Here is a 14,643-nt window from a genome sequence, read left to right on the forward strand (position 1 = left end):
TTAAATGATGGGGAACTTTAAAAATTGAATTCCTTTTTGTGGAATTAATGTGGTGAATTTTTTTGTGTGTGTGTCCATGGTCTGTATCAGTAAAATGGGTATATCTGAAAGGGCCCTTCAACCTATAGCCCCTAAGATATAATTACTCTGGATTTGCAGTCATTGTTATAAAACAAAATGGAGTTTTTTCCATTAGAGTAAACATACATAGTCAGGCCCTGCTCTCCTGCCCACACTATAATGGGGACACTGGTAAATTTTGTACATGTAGAGGCAGGTGTCTGGGATGGTGATAGAGGGCTTTGGTACCCATGCCCTGAGAGGAGTCATGATTACTGTCCTCAAATACTTTAAGGACTGTCACATGTAAGAATACTTGTTTTGTGGTGGCTGCAAAAGACATTACTAAAATCAGTGAGTGGAAGTTCTAAAGAAGCAGAGATCAAGGCATTGAATGAAAAATGTCTCAAGTTCAACAAGGAATCGATCACCTTTTTGAAAAGTGCACCTGCATCTGCACTGCCCTTTTCTTTGTGGTAGATGGGACCCTTATCTGGGTGGGGAATTGGACTGGATTCTTCAAAGTACACATAACTCTGAGATTCTGTCATAGGTACTGATGCTACTTTATTGTAAATGTTGGCTGGCTGCATAAAATTTAGTGTTGACATGACAAATTGATTTAGGAGATTTTATTTCACCAACTTGAGCTATATGGAGTGTTCTAACCAGGCACCCACAGTTATCCTCAGAGATGCTGATGAGGTAGTCAGGGCGAGGAGGTAACATTTCCTTCTCCTAGCAGGTACAGAAACAGCAGTTGGGAAAATGGGTGATGTGTATCTGACTGTTACCTCGGTCAGGACCACGTGCTTCTCAGGAAGCATCTCACCTCACTGAATGTGGTTTCAGTGTTTAAAGAGAAAGTGCCAATTTTTTTTGTTACAACATAGCTCCTGAATGCAAGCCAACCATTTCATCTGGTGTTCAGTTGAGTCAACAGCAATTCTGTCCAACAATGGGGGAGAACTTGGTAACGCTGGGCTTAGTAAGAGATGGTGTGCGGTGTGTGAGGCTGCAAACGCATGCCTTCCTCAGGCATTTTTTTCAGGTAGCTCTAATTATGCTAAACTTTTGCCTTTCTTCCGACAATATGTGACTTCACCATGCTTTATAAGGAAGGTGGGGCTGATAGTGGTGTGAAGAGTTGCCCAGGGCCCAGGAGATTCTTCATCAGGCAGACCAAGGGCGAGAACCAGAATATTGTCTTCCTGAATCTCAGCCAGTGATTTTTGCACAACATTGAGCCACTTTCTTGACCAGATTCCCAGAAAATGGTCCTAAATGTATACATTGGTTGATGATACAATGGCTCTCATTGTCCTAAAATTCAGTTTAATATTTATTATCAATTATTGTACCTATTTAATGCAAGCCACTATGGGGACTACAAATGTCATCAGTCTGTCGTCTCTAGACACACACACACCCAGGTTATAGTGGTGCCACCCCAGTTTGCCAAGGAATTCTCAAATTTCAGATCTAAGTGTGTTAGAGTTTAATGAGCACATTTTTGGACACTTCAGGTTGGTAGAGAGACACTGCATTCACCTTGGTCAGATCTATCATAGAGAAACAGAAAGCTGATAATATGCCTCAGCTCCTCTTTGTTCAAGACAGAGTGGCCATTCCCCGCATTCTCAGGAGTACACCACTTTTTTTGTTAATCTCTATTTAAGTCAGCCTGTAACTTGACATCATAGCCAAAATTTCTTATATAATCCTAAACACAAAGGGCTCATGGAGGGAACTGGGAGGCTTATAAAGTGAGGGGCACCCTAGCCTAAACGAAGGTGCTCACAGTGGGTTAAGGGCAAATATGTGGGCACACAGTTAGTTACTGGGAGGCAGAACAGAGCCCAGAGCTTGCCCGTGGGCTCGGGCTCTGGCCTGCTTCATCCACCTCCTCCCGCTCCACACCTCTGACTCCCTCCTCTCCAGCCGCTGGCTTCCTTTCTGAGCATCGTTAACAGCCTGTGCTCTCCCCCAACACAGCTGTTCTGCCTGGAATGCCCATCTCTTTCTTCCTCAACTGGTTAATTTCTACTCAGTCTTCAGATTTCAGGTCAACTGTCACTTCCCCAGGGCAGCCTCATAACTCTTAGAATAGCATGTACCTTTTCACTGTCACAATGATCCCAGGTGCCCCTTTAGATGCAACAGTGGTGTGATTCCTTGACTCATATCTGCCTCCCCACTAGCCTGTTGTTTCCATGAAAAGGGGCCATATCGGTATCTTTTATCCCCAGGATGTCCCCAGTGTCAGGTGCAGTGCCTTGCACAGAGTGGGTCTTCGCTTAAGTATTGGTGGAACATGCAAACATCAGTAGCCTCAGGTACATTAAAAAAGGAAAGAACAATGAGAAGTCGATTTTCTTCCAGCTGGGGCAGATCAATGAGGGAATGGGGTTTAAAGAATGAGTAATATTAAGGGTAACAGAAGAGAGGAGAGCATTTTAGGCAGTCTCAGCACAGCCACAGAAGTAGAAAGCACAGGACCAGTGATGCCTGGGAAGTAAGAATATTTCACCTTGTGTGGCCATGTGTTTGCATCTGTCTGCCCATCTCGAGGGTAAGCGTCTCCACTCTGTACCCAGCCTGTAGTACTGTGTCCTCTCCTAACTTGATGTCCAGCACCTAACACCAGACCTGTTGCTATCCTGCCCCTGGGGACAGATCATGAAGGACAGGGTTATCCCTGGAGCCTGGGAGGGGCTCAGCTTGCCAGTAAGGGACAAGGAGCTCCAGCCAATGAAGAGAAGACAGATCATTGGAGCAATCCCCTATATGGGCCCTTGCAGGTAGTGCTAGAGCACATGGACTGGCAAGTAGCCCCTCTGAGTAGATATTTTGAAATTCTCCTTCTTTTAGCCTGCATCTACAGTAGGATGGAAAATATATGGCATTCCCTTCTTTGAATCCATGGGAAATATTGCTAATTGGCCATGATTCTCTTTCCTGATGAATGTAAACATGGCCTCAGAATTCTTTTCAGCACAGTCATTACCAGTGGTGGTAGACAGAATAATATCCCCATCAGAATGTCTATGTCCTAATTCCCCAAACCTGGGAGTATGTTAGGTTACATGACAAAAAGGTAATTAAGGTTCAAGATGGAGTTAAGGTTTCTAATCAGACAATCTAAAAAATGAAGAAATTGTCCTGGATTTTTTGGGTGGGCCCAGTGTAATCATAAGAGTCCTTAAATGTGGAAGAGAGAGGCAGGGGTGTCCGGGTCAGAGTAATGCGATGTGAGAAAGGCTCGACCTATCACTGTTGACTTTGGGGGAGGGAACACAAGCCGAGGGGTGTGGGCAGCCTCTAGGAGCTGGAAAAGACAAGAAAACAATTCTCCCAGAACTTTCAGAAAGAAATGCAGTCCTGCTGACACCTTGATGTTAGCCAGGGAAAACCCACTTTGAATTTTGAAACTACAGAATTTTAAGATAATAAATATGTATTGGGTTATGCCACTACATTTTTGGTTATTTGTCACAACATCCATAGGAGACTAATATGCCAGCTCATCATGTTTGGCACAGAAAGTGCCATCTACTTGCCACTCCTCAACGATGGTGCAGTGGAAGGAGGACTGGCGTTGGCTGTCTGCTTTACAATTGATACCTGCTGTAACTGGGGGTCCAGTTTCCTCAGTGGGAAAATAGACAATAATGTCATACCTTGGCCATGTAGGAAGTACTTGGGGACAACCATAAAATCTTCCTTCATCCCTACCAACTCCTTACCTAAGAACTTGAAAATAAAATAATTCTCTGTATATTAAAATAAAAAGCAAATTATAATGAATCAGAGCAGAAAATGAAATGATGAAGTTACATTAAATAATCCAAATGGCAAAAAACTAGCTATAACCTGTTTACTGACATTAACTTAATAAAACAGTTAGAATTCTTTTTGAGAATTTTAATGAATTTATTTGAACCAAAACTCATGACAAATGCCAGGAAGCAAGATCTCAAATGCTCCAGAGAATGACAAGTCTTGCAGTTTTTTGTATGGATATGAGATTAAGGAGGGAAAGTAAGGAAGATTGCATAAAGGTGGATGAACACAAGGCAGGGATTGGATTATAGGACAGCTAATACTACGTTAAAACAGCTAGATATTGACATACTTGAAGACAGACTTGGGCTTTGCCACTTGCTAGTTTTGTTATCTTGGGCAATTTATTTTCTCAATTGGATTCCCATTGTCTCTCTCTGTAATTGGGATTATGAAATAATCTATGTAGTTTTTAGCACAATGCCTGGTAGAGTCAGTACCTAATAAATTTCTTTACTTAAGAGAGAGTTAGTTGAATATGATAGTTTAGAAACGGAAATGTCAGAAACAAATAGCAACAGCATCTGTTGGGGATATGTGGGCCAGTAAATAAAATTCCCTTCCCAAAGTTTGGAACCAAGCAATAAGTGACTATTGACTCTGTAGCATAAAGAGGCTTTGTGTATTTTTACTTAGCCTATTCCTTCGGTGCTTCAGGATCGGGTATAGGGTATCTCACCATTTGCCTTATAGTTGAGGAGAGACATGTTCATCACAGTGAATGCTCCATCTAGCCCAATAGCTTAGACAAGTTCAGTGTTAAGATCTCACCAAATGGATCTTGTCAAAATCACTAGAATTAACTACACATCCAACCCTCCACCCACCCATCCATCAATCATCATCCAGTCATCCAACACTATACATCAATATTCACAAGGACATGTATGAGCAAGTCACTGTAGTAGCCACAAGGGATTTTGGCTGCCTCTTAACCAGATATATTTGGGGTATCTGGTAAGATTTTCTGAACCATCCAGGCCAATCCCAATCACTATAGGCCTCTTTGGAATGGTGTCCACACTACCCTGAATGGTCACAGGGCTTTTGTAGTCTTCCAGGACCAAAGAATCTAAATGGAATCCCTGACTCAGTTATTCTCTTTCCCATGACACTGTTTATTTTCTTCACAGCATTGGTTACTATATGAAATTATCTTATTTATTCATTGACTTGTTTATTGTCTGTCCCCCACCCCTGTCTCACAGGAGTGTCTTGTCCATCTTATTCCCTGAATACTTCCAAAATCCTGATTGATGAAGATTTGTTCAATGAATCAATGAATTGATTCTAGAAAGAAAATCCTTCTTGTGGATTCTGATTTGGAGCAGTGCTAAGGGATAGACACTGTTGACTGGGAAGTTACAGTGAAAAGACATGGAGGAATCCCTGCAGTATGTAGAATATACAGAGGAATTTTGGGGTGCCTTATTTGGCTTGAATGTTCTTCCTTAAATTAAGGCAGTTTGTAGCTGATGCTGGTCCTCTCAAGGACAACATATGTTTCTGCAAGAGGGAAGCTGAGCTAAGAGACAACCTTGCCTCCCCAGATGGTAACAGAAACTCATCTGAGATTACCTAATAGCAGTGATTCTCAAACCTTGATGGGAATCATAATCATTTGGGACACTGGGTGAAAATACAAAGGGCTAGGGCCTATCCTACTTCCACAAGTTCTATCATCTGTGTTCTCTATTAGCTCTCCAGCTAATTCAATACACACCAAAGCTGGAAAACTACTGCTCTGTATGGCTGCGTTTCCCAAAACTTGCTCCATGGAACACCAGTTCCTAGGAATGTTAATAGTTAAATAAATGAATTATCAGGTTAAACACGTTTCCCTACAGCAGGTGGTTCAGAATCGTTAAAATGCAAATGTGAGCTGTGAATTTCCCAGGGGAGGGGAATGTAAACAAATGCTTCTTAAACTTATTTGGCCATGGAACTGTTTCTTTTAGGGAACATTCATCAACATCTTCTGCAACTACAGTCCATAGAGCTCAACATATACTTTGGTAAACATTTCAAAGTGCTACCACTTGGCACACCTCTCTCTCTCTTCTTAGGCTAATTTAAGACCCTCTGTTGTAAAGCAGCTCACAGTTAATAGCCAGAGTGGACAATATTTTAGGTGATTTGGGGTGCACCTAAACCTTTGCTTCTCAAAAGAATCCGTGGACCAGCAGTTTCCAGCATCACTCAGGAGTTTGTTAGAAATGCAGAACACAAGGTCCCACCCCAGAGCTATTGAATTGGAGCCTACATTTTACTTGGATTTCTGCATAATTCATTTGCACCAACACAGAGAAGTGACTCTTACTCAGGAGCACAGATATACTTGGGAAGTCACTCAACATACAATTACTGGTGCTCTTTTCACCACCTCTTATCTGAATTTCTGATTAACTCTTGTAAAAAGTGAGGAGAAAAAGTACCCCTATGTAATATTGATATACTCTCTGGATCTTTTCTTCTTTAACTCAGTTTTTCCAAGGCTGGGCTCCTGGCTGAGAAAGTCAGGGATAGCAGTCCTTACAGATTCAGGATTCCCAGCAACAAGCAAACCCTTCCTGAAACTTACAGTGTTTCTCAAATAACAAATTATATAAATTAATTTATTGGCTATCATATAGAGAGCAAAAGCTGGTTGGGATTCACATTAGTTAGTGAAAAAACCGCCTGGGATTTTATCATTTTTTTAGGCTTCTTAACACAAGTGAACTAAGAATGAAGCTCAAGGTTATACTGTTTCTGTATTCCTAAGGGCTTTCACCTCCAACTCAGAAATACACTGCCAAGTGTACCACCCAGTGGATCATCCAGGTAATCCATCCTCTTTTTCTCTATTTACAGAGCCATTCCTTGGTTTCTGGTCTTTTGGTATGTATCTTGACTCTCTCCCTTGCCTTGCCATTTGGCTTTCAGCAGTTTTACCATGATGTCCTACATTTGGCTTTCTTTTTATTTATGTTGCTTATGGTTATTTCTTAAATCTGTGGCAGAGTTTCATGAATTTGTGCGTTGATACTATTCTTCAAGTTTGTAAAATCCTTGGCCATTATATCTTCAAATATTACTTCTGTCTCATTCTCCTTGTCCTTCTGGGATTCTACCTTACACTGTGTCCCATAGCTCTCTTGCACTTTTATCTATATTTTCCATTACTATTTTCTCTGTGCTTCAGTTTGGATATTTTCTATTGACCATTCTTTCAGTTCATTAATCCTGTCTTCTGTGTCTAATCTCTATTAAACCCAAAATAGAAGATAGTATATTTTTAAATTCTAAAATATCCATTTGATTTCTTTTTACAAGTGATAATTCTCTAAAAATTTCTCCATTTAAAAGTTTACTTTATCTGCTCTTAAATGTATTTATCAGTTATTTTAAAGTCCTTGTCTGCTAACTCCAATATCCCTGTCACCTGTGGTTCTATTTCTATTGAATGTTTTTTCTTGAGGTTTTCATTGAGGGGACTCACAGCATGTCTATAATTTTTTTTATTGAGTGCTGTTCATTGTGTATAAAAATCATGTAACTCCAAATGACTTTTTCACCCTTCATAGTGGGTTTATCGCTTCCTTTACTAGACAGATGAAATTGGGACTGATCATCTTAAACCAATCATAGAGTGACCTGAGTTGAGGATGACTTTTACTTTTGGTAAGGTGAAGGCTACCTCTGATTTCTTTCTGTGACTACAGTGTTGTTCTTCAGGGTTTTCAACTAAATGCCTGGTATGTTCATTGATCTCCCTCTTACTGGCAGGATCTAATCTTTGTCTCTTCAGCATTATAAAACAGGGGAAAATTTCTCTCTAATTTTCAGAGGCTTTTGACATAGCTTGCAAGTCCTAAAGTCTACTCTTTGTTTCCCTAGTAATATCTGTCTATGAAAAAAAATGTGACTTTTTGTTTCAGAGGTTTTCTGCTTACCTGCCCTCACAGCTTCAGAAAATTGGCACATACATTAAGAGGTTGTGTAGTTGAGGTCTCTCAAGCCTTTAATTATATCTCTAAAGCCCCACCAGACCATTAAAATCCCTGCTGGTTTTTCTTTCCCATAGCAGTCTGAGAAAATATCAGATTTCCAATCTTTTAGAATCTGCATATGCCCCAAGGGAAAAAGTGATGTGATTGCCTGAGAGCTGAGTTCTCTCCTCTTGAAAAATTTAGCATTCTTGTCCTCTTTGACTCAACAGCTGTCTGATGTCTTTAGACAGGTGATTCTATATCATATCCAGTGTTTGCAGTTCTTGAAGGAATCATTGGTCAGCCTCAAATTACTCCATTCTACTCCAAATTGGATTCTCTTATCTTGCCTTTTGGACTAGTACTTTGATTACCCCATTTCTCATTTTGGTTTCACTCTGGGTGCTATTTCTTGGCTCACCCTCAGCTCTGAGTCCTGTAAATCTCGCAATCCCTCCCCCAGGACAGGTCCCCAACACAGGTCAAGTGTCTTAGACTCCCCCTGATCAGATGGAAGACTACCAGGAAAAAACAAAACAAAACAAAACAAAACAAAAAAACACCTGACTATGAAACTAAAATAGTATAAGCTCAACATAGAGCAAGCCAAATGTAAGAAATTACTTTTGGTGGGTAATGATTATTTTCTACTCAAGTAATGTTTTTTCTAATAAGAGAAAGGGAAGAATTTTCTCTAAAGAATTCATTCTCTAAAGAATTCTTTCATATGAAATATTTCCATATTTTTCTAATACTGAACCTAAAACAACGCTAGTCTGGTATCTTGATGAGCAAGACTATTATTTCCAATCTCTTGATTATAGAAAATAGATTAAAGATTAAAGATTTTTGAGAGGTAGTAAATCCTGAAACATTAGGTGGCAACTTGCTGCTCAAAACAAACTTTTTCTATTCACACTGAAATATTATGAGAGGAAAAGAGAGGGGGAGAGAGAGAGAGAGAGAGAGAGAGAGAGAGAGAATCATACAGCATGAGGTAATTACCGTATTTCATGTGCTTCTTGAAATCAATGATAAGAATTCTTGAAGGCAGTGTCCTTCTATAGCTCAGTAACCCAGAGAATTTCAGAAGATTTGAGCTCTAATAGACATATTTTGTGAGCAAAAGAATTATTGGAAATAATATTAAAATGTGTATTTTTATTCAAGAGAGTCAACCTTAATAAATGTACTTACTTCATTTACCAAATGGCTACTTAAATTATTCCTTAAAATTTCAACATTAGTCATCAATACCTTGAATCTACTTTAGGTAAACATACTATTCTTTCCCCTTATTTTGCGTCATTACAATGTTTATTAATACATCAGCCTAATGCTGATTGTTACTGTGCATCCTGTCTGAAGTGCTTGGAGTAGATGATTTTAGTACTTTGTGCCCCAGTTGTCATTTTTAAAAATGCCAGTAATGATTCCAGTGGATAAAACATTCAATAGCCTTTCATAAATAGAAGCTGCTCTAAACATGAACAAAAATGTCCTTTCTCATTTCTTTGCTTAATGCTGTGTTTGATTGAACTAAAGTTTTTTTCTTGCGGACTTTACCTCCAAAGGGTTGGCATGGAAATGAGGGGAAAATGCTCATCTTAATAAAATCCTTGGGACATTTGCTCATATTTCTCAGACCTATTATAGGGAGAAAAAATAATTTTCCTTCTACCCTTCTAGGTTCTTGGCATACCCCCCACCCCCCAATAAAAGAGCGGTTAACAAGATTTAAAACAATTTTATTTAGGTATGTAAATATGTACATATGGGAGCCTGCATAAAGACATGAGACTCAAAGTACTGACCAAAACAGGAAGCTTTACACCTTTTAGACAGAGAAACAATAAAGTTATGAAGAATTGACAATATAAAGGCATTTGGGTTAGAGTAGTAAAGTGATAAAGAGGAACAAGGCTTGTTTATACAGCCTTGGTTGCCCTAAATTCCCTTTCTCTGATTATAAAAAGACACCTTCAACCCTACTGGTACAGAAAGGGTAGCTTTAACATATAAAAATTAAAAAAAAAGTTTCTTCCATATTTTGGCTATTGTAAATAATGCTGCATTGAACAGAAGTGCATATATCTCTTAAAATTAATGTTTTTATTTCTTTTGACAAATACCCAGAAGTGGGATTGCTGGGTCACATGGTAGTTCTGTGGCTACACCAGTTTACAGTCTCACCAAGAGTATATGAGGGTTTCTTTTTCTCCACAACATGGCATAGATTTGCCACCTTCTTTGTTATCTCCATATATGCAAGGACTAGAAGAAGCCTTAAAACTATATTTCTCAGAATCTCCTGCAAATTAAGTCCCAGTTTAGATCTGCCAAAGAGAGGCACTCATGTGATTTGGTAGGCAGAGGGAAACAGACTTATCTTCTTTTTGCAACAACAGGCAGATACATTCGTTTTGGCAGATGTGGAATTTTGCAGCAACCTTCAGATCCCCTGCAATCTGTTACTTTAGGGCTATAGGTAGCTGTGACCATAGCATCCATATTAGTTAGCATACCTAGGTTATTCTTCAGCAACAAATTAACCCTGAAATCTAAGTGACTTAACACAACAGAGATTTTTTTTTAAATACTTGATGTCCACCACAGGTTAATCGAATATTCTGCTTCCCATAGTTATTTAAGGATTCTAGGCTGATGGAACTCCCACTGTCTTGCTAACTGCACAAACTAAAACTTGTATTCTCTAGAAAACCATGGCACAAAAATTAAGAGACTAGAGAATTGCATGTGGGATTTCTCCTTCATAACCCAGAAATGGGTGCACATAGCTTCACACATTTCCATGTCCTCACATAACTGCAAGGAAGATGAGAAATAAAGGCAAGCAAAGAGAATATCTGATAATCTGTTGTGTCACTGGTAGTTTTTTGAGTTCTTGGCCTGGACTGCAGAAGTAATGTCCTAATTTCCACAAATTGGCCATGAATTTGTAAACAAATTATGAACTTCCTTGACTTTCTCTCTTCCAGCAGCTTTATAAGAACCTAGCTCTATAATTAGGTTTTGTAGGCACCTAATAATCCCTTCTACATTGGTTTCTGTTTTTTTCACTCAACCCTGACTGATAAAGCATTTTATACCAGAAGCAGTTATGGGAAACAAACTCTCAAAGATGGCAATCTGCCCTACTTACTTTAAAGGAATGGATAACTGATAGTGGTAGTTCAGGACATACAGTGGCAAAATATGTACTTATCTTTTTTTCATTTACTTTTGCTTGGCATAGAATATTTATTGAGGGGAAGTCTTTGGGAAACCAAGTGGCTACTACAATTGATTGTTCTGGTAGGAATAATAATAAAGAGAATATGGCAAATTATGAATTTATAAGCTTAAAGTTTTAAATTCTTGGGTTAAGACATGGTTGAAAATCATAATTATGACTGTGCTAAAAGAATACATTATTTCTTATAATTATTATGTTAATATATCTTAAAACTACAAAGGTTGTTCTGAAGGTTGCTGAATTACAGTGCAAGGATAGATATATTTTGTGATATTAAAGCATTAATTGAGACCCTGAGAATTGGAATAGGCAAATTTAGGTGAGTATGGGTAAATCCAAATGCCTCAAATCCCCTGGAGCCTTCTTCCTTTCTTATTGGAAGATGCTGATTTCCCCTTGCTTGGAGACTCTTTTATGACATTGCCTTAAGCAATTACTGTTTTTTTTCTTTTCTTTTTTTAAAAAATTCTCATTGATAACATGTTGTTATTGATTTTTAGATAGAGAGGAAAAGAGAGGGAGAGAGAGAGAAACATCTATGTGAGAGAGAACCATAGATTAGTTGCCTCCTATACGCACCCCGACCAGGGATTGACTCAGAATCAAACCTGCAACCTTGGTGTTTGCCCTGATCAGGAATTGAACTGGTGACCTTTTAGTTTATGGGACAATAATCCAACCAACTGGGCCACACAAACCAGAGCATTACTGTTTTTTTCTTAAGGCCCACCCCCCACCTGCACTGTCCTATGTGGCTGATCTATATTGGCAGAAACTTGGAGAATATGTGTGGAATGGATTGTAAATGTACTAGACCAGTTAGGAATAAGCCAACATTTTCTCATGAGATACTTAACAGAAATTCTGGATTCATTGTGTTAACTCAAGAAACTGGAGGAAGCTTAACAATTTATTAGTTGATAGAAACTAGAATCGATGGCGGCCTACATTAAATAAGTTGAGTTGCTAGTATTTTTTATATATATACATATAACGTAGAGGAAGGAATCTAAAGGCTTAGGAAGATAGGAATATTGATTGGAGTGGCTATATCATGTGTCATTCTTTCACTATATTATCTCAGAGAGCCATTGGACATGACATTAGACAAGGCAATGAGAAAAAGGTTAAGCATCCTCGGAAAGCTTTGTAATAGCTGTTCTCTGCAGTTCAGAGATGATGGTGGGAAATGTTATCTTGGAAAAGGGACCTTTAATTGTAGTGAGGATGATAGGATCCTGAAGTGGTAGTCAAGTGGTAGCACTTAACTTCTGAGACAAAGTAAATGAGTGGTAGGACCAGAGCAATAATCAGAATAGTTATATCTACTGATGTCATTGGTAGCACCTAATTGATTATGAGGTCCCTTGCACTGAAATAGTTAGGCAGCTGTTTTGTTTGGTAACAGAATCATAACAATCCTGGTCTCATCCCTAATTTCCAACCTGGGCCAGCTCAGAGGGCCTTGTGAATGGAGGGGTATCAACTTGATGAAGGATCCTACAACACTAGCATAATTATGTACTGTAAATCTGTTACCCGGTCTTTCAAAGAGGAATATGTGGCCATTTGCCAGGGTTAATCCACGGTAGGTAAAATAAAATCTCAAAATTTTCAGGAGTTACTTCTCACTTGGTCTGAGCTAATACAAATCCCTGAGGCCCCCAAAAGCCCTCTATCAGTTAGAGTAGTGGCTTTGGAATTTAGGTTGAAAATGGAATTTTAACCATTTCCCACCTAAATTTCATATTATAGTTGGTATAATAGATCTGCAAAACCATACTGGGCTAATTTGTGAAAACATTATTGAAATAGATTTAATCAGCTACTGGCAATATCCCCATATTGACATCCATGCCTTTGGAGTAAAGGCTTTAATGATAGGAAAGGCCAAATAGAAGTCCTTAGAACTGCTTCCCCCAAATAGTAAACAATAACTAATACTATATCCCTGTAGTGATTCCAAAGATCAGTGCCACCATCAACTCTTGAAAGCTGCAGGGCTATTGGTTTATTTCACATCAACATTAAGTCATCAGTTTGGTCCTTGCAGAATACAGATGAATCTAAAATAATGACAGTGGATTATTGCAATTACAACTGCAGATGTTACAGGTGAGGATTCATTTTCTCCTCTGTTCTGAATAGTCAAAAACATCAGTAGCAGTTTGCTTTTATCTATTAGAACAGCCATATCTTCATTATCTTCATTCAGGGGTATGTCAACATTCTAGTTTTTAGCAACAATCTAGTCCACAGAGACCAAGCTTGTCTTACCACTCTACACAACTCATGCTGATTGAACCAGGTGAGTAGGACATAACAAGTACTTTAGATGCCTTGGTAAAATATTTGCATGCTGGAGGTGGGAGAAACATTGCATAAACTTCAAGGCATGCCATCTTGGGGAGATTTCTCTGGTTCAGTGACCTGCTAAATGTTATATCCCCTAAGAAATTGATGACAATTTGCTATACCTTAGACTCTTATCACTAGGAAGGTACATTTGGCTTTCTTTGGATTTTAAAGACAACATACACACATTTGAGTGTGCTGCTCTGATCCATTATCAGGCAATGATGTGTAAATTTGCCAGTTTTAAATGAGCCTCGAATAAAAGAGGCTCTGCAGCTGGTCCAGACTATTTTGAACTTTGAGCCTTATCACCCAGCAGACTTGGTAGCTAGTGATGTGTACAGAGCTTTGAGATACCCTAATAGGAGAATCAGAATGCAGATCCCTAGGATTTTAAAGCAAAGCCATGCCCTCCTGAAAATAATCACTCTCCATTTATGAAATAATTCTTAGCTTTCTACTGGGACTGACTACAGATTAAATACTGAAAGAGATCACCACATGAACATGAAATCTAAGTAGTCCATCCTGAGGTAAGTACTACTTCATCCACTAAACCATAAACTTGGGTGTTCATAGAGGAATCCATGATCACAAACAAGAGAAAGAACTGTCTTGTAATTGAAGTTTAGCAAATGTTAAAGACTAAACTAAGTTGCATGAACAGCTGGCTCGGACTCCCATAGCACCTATACCTGTTGCTGCTGTTTCTCTCTCAACTCACACCTCTGGTCTCTTAAGAAGTTCCTATGACTGTCTGATGAGGAAATATCTGGACCTGATTCATGAATGGTTTCTTCCCACAGAATGTTGGCACCAGCTAGGAAGAGACTTACTATCATGTTAAATGAATTTATTGTGAGACTAACATATATAGTAGATGTTCCATAAGTATTACTCTAGCTCAGCAATTTTTAAATTGTGTTCTGCAGGATGTCACTAAATAAGATACTCAAAAATAATTTCTCATCTAATGAGTTTGAAACATTTTGACTAGAAACCTAGAAAAAAACTGCAGGAGTTCTAAAGGAGCTATGATACTAAGATATATTTTGAATTTCAGCATTTCCTAAATGTATCTGATCCTAAGGCCCCTTCTTCACAGAGCATTTCACAGGAGTAGTGCTTTTCAGAATCTGCCTTGGGAATTGTGGTTTT

Source organism: Plecotus auritus, assembly GCF_963455305.1.
Source record: "Plecotus auritus genome assembly, chromosome: 9".
Classification (NCBI taxonomy): Eukaryota; Metazoa; Chordata; class Mammalia; order Chiroptera; family Vespertilionidae; genus Plecotus; species Plecotus auritus.